The sequence below is a fragment of the Dasypus novemcinctus genome, chromosome X (assembly GCF_030445035.2).
Source record: "Dasypus novemcinctus isolate mDasNov1 chromosome X, mDasNov1.1.hap2, whole genome shotgun sequence".
Lineage (NCBI taxonomy): Eukaryota > Metazoa > Chordata > Mammalia > Cingulata > Dasypodidae > Dasypus > Dasypus novemcinctus.
This window is the reverse complement of record NC_080704.1, coordinates 131,281,211-131,286,982: the sequence shown is the minus strand read 5'-3', so window position 1 is coordinate 131,286,982 and position 5,772 is coordinate 131,281,211.

Below are 5,772 nucleotides of genomic sequence, written 5' to 3'. Positions count from 1 at the left end.
ATTTACTATTGTAAATGGTATTTGTTTCTTGATTTCCTCCTGAGCTTGCTCATTATTGGTGTACAGAAATGATACTGATTTTTGCACATTGATCTTATAACCTGTGACTTTACATAATTCATTTATGAGTTCTAGAAGTTTTGTTTTAGACCTCTCAGTGTTTTCTATGTATAGGATCATGTCTCCTGCAAATAATGAAATTTTGACTTCTTCCTTTCCAATTTGAATGCCTTTTATATCTGCTTCTTCCCTCAGTGCTCGAGCAAGTACCTCTAGGACAATGTTAAAAAGAAGAGGTGATAGTGTCCATCCTTGTCTTGTTCCTGATCTTAGGGTAAAGGATTTTAGGATTTCACCATTGTAAACGATGTTGGCTGTGGGATTTTCATATATACTCTTTATCCTGTTCAGGAAATTTCCTTGTATTCTGATCTTTTGCAGTGTTTTTATCATGAAAATGTGCTGTATTTTGTCAAATGCTTTTTCTGCATCTACAGATAAAATCATGAGATTTTTTTTCCTTCACTCTGTTTATATGGTGTATTACAATGATTGATTTTCTTATGTTGAACCATCCTTGCATACATGGAATGAATCCCACTTGGTGATGGTGTATAATTCGTTTAATGTGTTGTTGAATATGGTTAGCAAGCATTTTGTTCAGTATTTTTGCATCTAGGGTCATTGGAGAAATTGGTCTGTCATTTTCCTTTCTTGTGGTGTCTTTGTTTGGCTTTGGTACTAGGGTAAGGTTGGCATCATAGAATGAGTTATGTTTCAATTTTTTGGAAGAGTTTCAGCAACATTGGTGTTAGTTCTTTCCAGAATGCTTTGTAGAATTCACCTGTGAAGCCATCTGGCCCTGGGCTCTTCTTAGTTGGGAGTTTTTTGATGACTGATTCTATCTCCTTAATTGTGATTGGTTTGTTGAGATCATCAATTTCTTTTTTCATCAATATAGGCTTCTTATGTGATTCTAGGAATGTGTCTATTTCCTCTGAATTGTCATTGTTGTTGGAATATAATTTTTCAAAGTATGCTCTTATGATAGTCTTTATTTCTGTTGGGTCAGTGGTGATATCTCCTTTCTCATTTCTTATTTGTGTATTTGCGTCTTCTTTTTTTCTTTGTTGGTCTAGCTAAGGGTTTGTCAATTTTATCGATCTTCTCAAAGAATCACCTCTTGGCTTTGTTTATCTTTTCAAGTGATTTCTTATTTCTTATTTCATTTAGTTCTGCTCTTATCTGTGTTCTTTCTTTCTTCTTCCTGTGGGGTTACTTTGTTGTTTTTTTTACTAATTCCTCCAAATGTGCAGTTAGTACTTCAATTTTTGCCCTTTCTTCTTTTGTGATGTATGAATTTATGTCTATAAATTTCCCTCTCAGTACTGCTTTTGCTGCATCCCATAAGTTTTGGTATGTTGTGTTATCATTTTCATTAGTTTCAAGGTAGTTATTAATTTCTTTTGAGATTTCCTCTTTGACCCACTGTTTTTCTAAGAGTGTGCTGCTTAATTTCCATATCTTGGTGTGAAATCGGGGCCTCTGGCCCTTGCAGATTTCCAACTTCACTCTACTGTGGTCAGAGATACTATTTTGTATGATTTCCACCTTTCTGGATTCATTGAACCTTTCTTTGGGGCCTAGCATATGGGCTATCTTGTAGAATGATCCATGTGCACTTGAGAAAAATGTATATCCTGCTGTATTCAGGTGTAATGATCTGTGTATATCTATTAGATCCAGCTCTTCTAATATACTGTTCAAAGTTTTTGTTTCTTTAGTGATTCTCTTTTGAGATGTTCTGTCCAAAGTTGATAGTGGCATATTAAAGTCTCCCACTATAAATGTAGAGGCATATATTCTTTCACTTAGTTTTTCCAGTGTTTGCCTCACGTATTTGGAGGCGCCCTTGTTAGGAGCATAAATATTTATGATTGTTCGTTCTTCTTGAAAGATTATCCCTTTCATTAATATGTAGTATCCATCTTTGTCTCTCCCAATTGTTTCACATTTAAAGTCTATTTTGTCTGATATTAATATAGGTACTCCTGGTTTGTTTTTTTTTTTTGGTTTTTGTTTGCTTGTAAGATCGTTTTCCAGCCATTCACTTTCACCTCCTTGAATCCCTGGGTCTAAGATGTGTTTCTTGTAGACAGCATAGAGATGGGTCATATTTTCTTATCCAATCTTCCAGTCTGAATCTTTTGACAGGTGATTTTAATCCTTTGACATTCAGTGTTATTACTTTCAAGGAATTATTTATGTTAGCCACATTTTGTTTGGACTTGTGTTTGTCATATTTCGTTTCTTTTTTTCCTTCTCCAGATGGTCTCTTACAAGATCATTTTACCACAACTTGTCCTGCTGGGTTATGTAGAGGGGAAGAAAGAGCAAAAGGAATAAGGAAATGTTTCTCTCCAATATTAATTAGGTGATCCATTTTGGGATAGCCAGAACAGAAGGTAGTCTATGATTCTCATACCAGTGCTAAAAATTCTTTTAAAAAAATGTTTTTAAAAAAGCAACTCATGTCCACATGTGGCCTGAAAGCACATTGAATAGCCCAAATAGTAATTTAAAAATCAAGAGCTTTATAGCTTTCACTTTAAAAATATTTCATTAGCTTCTCTTGAAAACCTGGAAGAGCAAATAACACAGGTAGTATTCTCACTTAACAAAAAAATGGGTAGAGACAGTTAACGGGTGCTTTGATTAAAGAGGGCACATTATTTCCAGTTAGTCATTCTCCGTCTTTGAAGTTAGATAGAAAAATCCAGTCATGCCTCAACTTCAGATTAGAGGCCAAAAGATCTTGATTCCAGTCCTGGCTTCTATTAACTTGTGTGACCTTGGGCAAGACAGATAGCTGCTCTGAGCCTGTTTCTCTTACTGAAAAAGAGCTTCTCTTCAAATCACTCTCCTACCTATTCTACCTTCCCAGAAAGTGCTGAGGAGTGCACATCCACACTTCAACAGAGGCAAAGGATTACTCAACAAATGGTGACAGAAGGTAGCTGTTTAGAAAACAAAAGGCCGACTAAGATCAGAACTTCATAACATGTGCCAATATAAATCTACATGGTAAGGGTATATCATGTAAAAATTCACAACTGAAAACTAGTAGAGCATATATACCTGAATGGTCTTATCTCCAAATACTAAAGAATTTTGCAGTTATAAAGACAGTGGAAGAAAATGCAAAAGTAAACACTGTGAAATTTCATACATGAAAAAGAAAAACCACTGCACTTGTAAATATTAACAAACGTAAATGGCAATCACAAACAGAGAAAAACAAAATAAAAAGAACAAATGGTTTAAGTCCGAATTCACCACAGCTCCCCTCTCATTCCTTGATAAAAGGGAAGGCAGGGTGTAAGCTCTAAACTGCTCCACAACCAAATTACAGGCTTCTCCTGAAGATCTGAGAGATTATCCAACAACTGCCACACTGTAAATTAAACAACTAGGAGGGGTAGGGAAAGCAGGAGTTATTACCCTAATTTAGAAGAAGAGAAAACTGAGGTTCAGAGAAGCTGATTTTGCCAAGATATAACAGGTGGTAAGTCTTACAACCAATTCTGGAACCAACCTGCTGTTCTATCTCAGTTTCAGCCACCTGTGACATGAGGACGTTGGGTTGGATCCCTGATTCCAAAGAGGAGTGCTCAGGCCAGCTGCATTAGCATCCCATGAGAAGTTGCTGGGAAAGCAAATTCTCAGACCCCACCCCGGGCCCATGGAACCTGACCTCTGGAGGTAGGGCCCAGAAATCTGTGTTCTAGCAAGACCTGCAGATGATTTCCATGTGCTCTTGACCTGGGACCAATGGTTTAAAAGAACTAGCATGAGTTTGGGTTCGTGGGAAGAAATGCCCACTTGCTCCACACCTCTTGTGTTTGCTAAAGCTACCTACCTGTCTCAAGTCAATTGCATGAGGTATGTTGGTCACCATAACCCAGGCGTTCTTCTTGGAGCCTGTGTGGAGAGGGGAGTGATGATCCTCTTCCAAAGGCAAATTGGAGGCAGGTGGGAGGGGGGATGGAGGATGAAGCAGGGATCTCCCCATCCCTTCTCAGCAAAAGAGCTTACAACTTAAGGCCACCTGGACCAGCTGGAGAAACTTGCTGGAGGTCATGACAGGAGTGATTGTTCACCTCTCTTGCTCCGGATTTAAACGCAGGCTCAGGGCTGAAGTAGTCCTGTCTGACCTGACATTGTGGTCCTGCCCTGGGTGCAAGTGCTGGGTCCTTCAGTGGCAGACAAAATCTGAACTCTTCAGCCACCGTAGTCTGACCCTGGTCACTGGATAGTAGATGTCTTCGCCTCGGGCATCGTCCATTATGCTCACCCCAGCAGCAGCTTCTCCTGCCGCCTTCGTTTTTGCTCTCACTTGTGCAGTAGCTTCTCAGCTATAGCTACCGAGGAGGTATCAGGGTCTCCCAGCATGGCTGATGAAAGCCATTAAAACCAGCTACACTTGACCAACAAGCCCAACGAGAAGCAGTCAGTTGAAGGATGGAGGGGGAGGAGGGGAAACTGGCGACATGATAGGACATGTCGAAGGGGATAACTTTGTTGGAAGTGTGAACCTTGACACTAAGGAGGCAGATGATGCAGACCAAGAGCAGGGAGCCAATAGGGAGGTGGCAGGAGACCATGGTAGGGAGACAGAGCAGAGTGCTGAGAAACTGAACATCATCCTTCACGATCCACATCCACACTCTGCCCAGCTTCCTGTCTTAGTTGCTGGGTCAAAGACACTGGAGCAACTTGTCCTCACATATAAAGACACTGATGCTATTGATGCTAGGAAAGCAAGAAAATCTCCAGTCCTCGCCCCAGAGGCTGAACCTCAGACAGCGGAAGCTGCAACAGAAGAGGGGCCCACCATGTTGATGCGGACACAGAGGAAGAAGAAACTGTCGAGGGGAGGCATATTCCTCACCTAAGGAGGTTATACTTCCTGTCTTTCTGCTGTCATATTGCCCCTGATACTGGATATGTAAGAAATGGTCCTATCTCAACTTCAGATTAAAGGTAAGGAGATATTGGTTCTAGCCTTGGGAAAGTCACAAAGGTGCTGTGCGCCTCATTTTCCTCATTTGAAAAAAAATGGGTTTGGACACAATCTTTAAAGACCCTTTCATCTATGAAATTCTGGGAAAATATTAATTTTCTCTTGTATCTCTTCTACCTTTACAGAAAATACTAAAGAATACATGGCTAAAAGTCAGTATAGAGGGGGAAATTACTCAATTAATTGCTCTATATTATCTGTTTAAAATAAAAATCAACTGAGATATTCGTCTCATAGTAGATGTCATTATTAATTCTGGATAAATGAAGGAATTAAATGTAAATCTGCAAAAGACCTCCAAAAATAATAAAATATAATATTTATCTCTGGATGAGAAAAGATTTGCAAGTTTACAATGAAGTTAAAACAATGTAAAGGAAAATATCAGATTTTGTGACATAAAAATGAAAACTGTACTTGGAAACAATAACCAACTTAGAAGGCAAAAATCAAACTAGGCAAAATATTTGCAACACGTAATTAATATCAAATATACTCCCATCTCACCCCTTCTGCCTATCTCAAGTCTTGAATGATAGTAGGTTATATATTTAGGCAGGCAAGAAGTATGTAACTCCATGAACCTGGGAACAACTGATTCCTCCAAAACCAAATTAGAAGGCTCTCTCTGTAGTCCTGAGAGACTCCTCAATGACTTTTCTCCAATAATTCGAGAACAGGGAAAAATT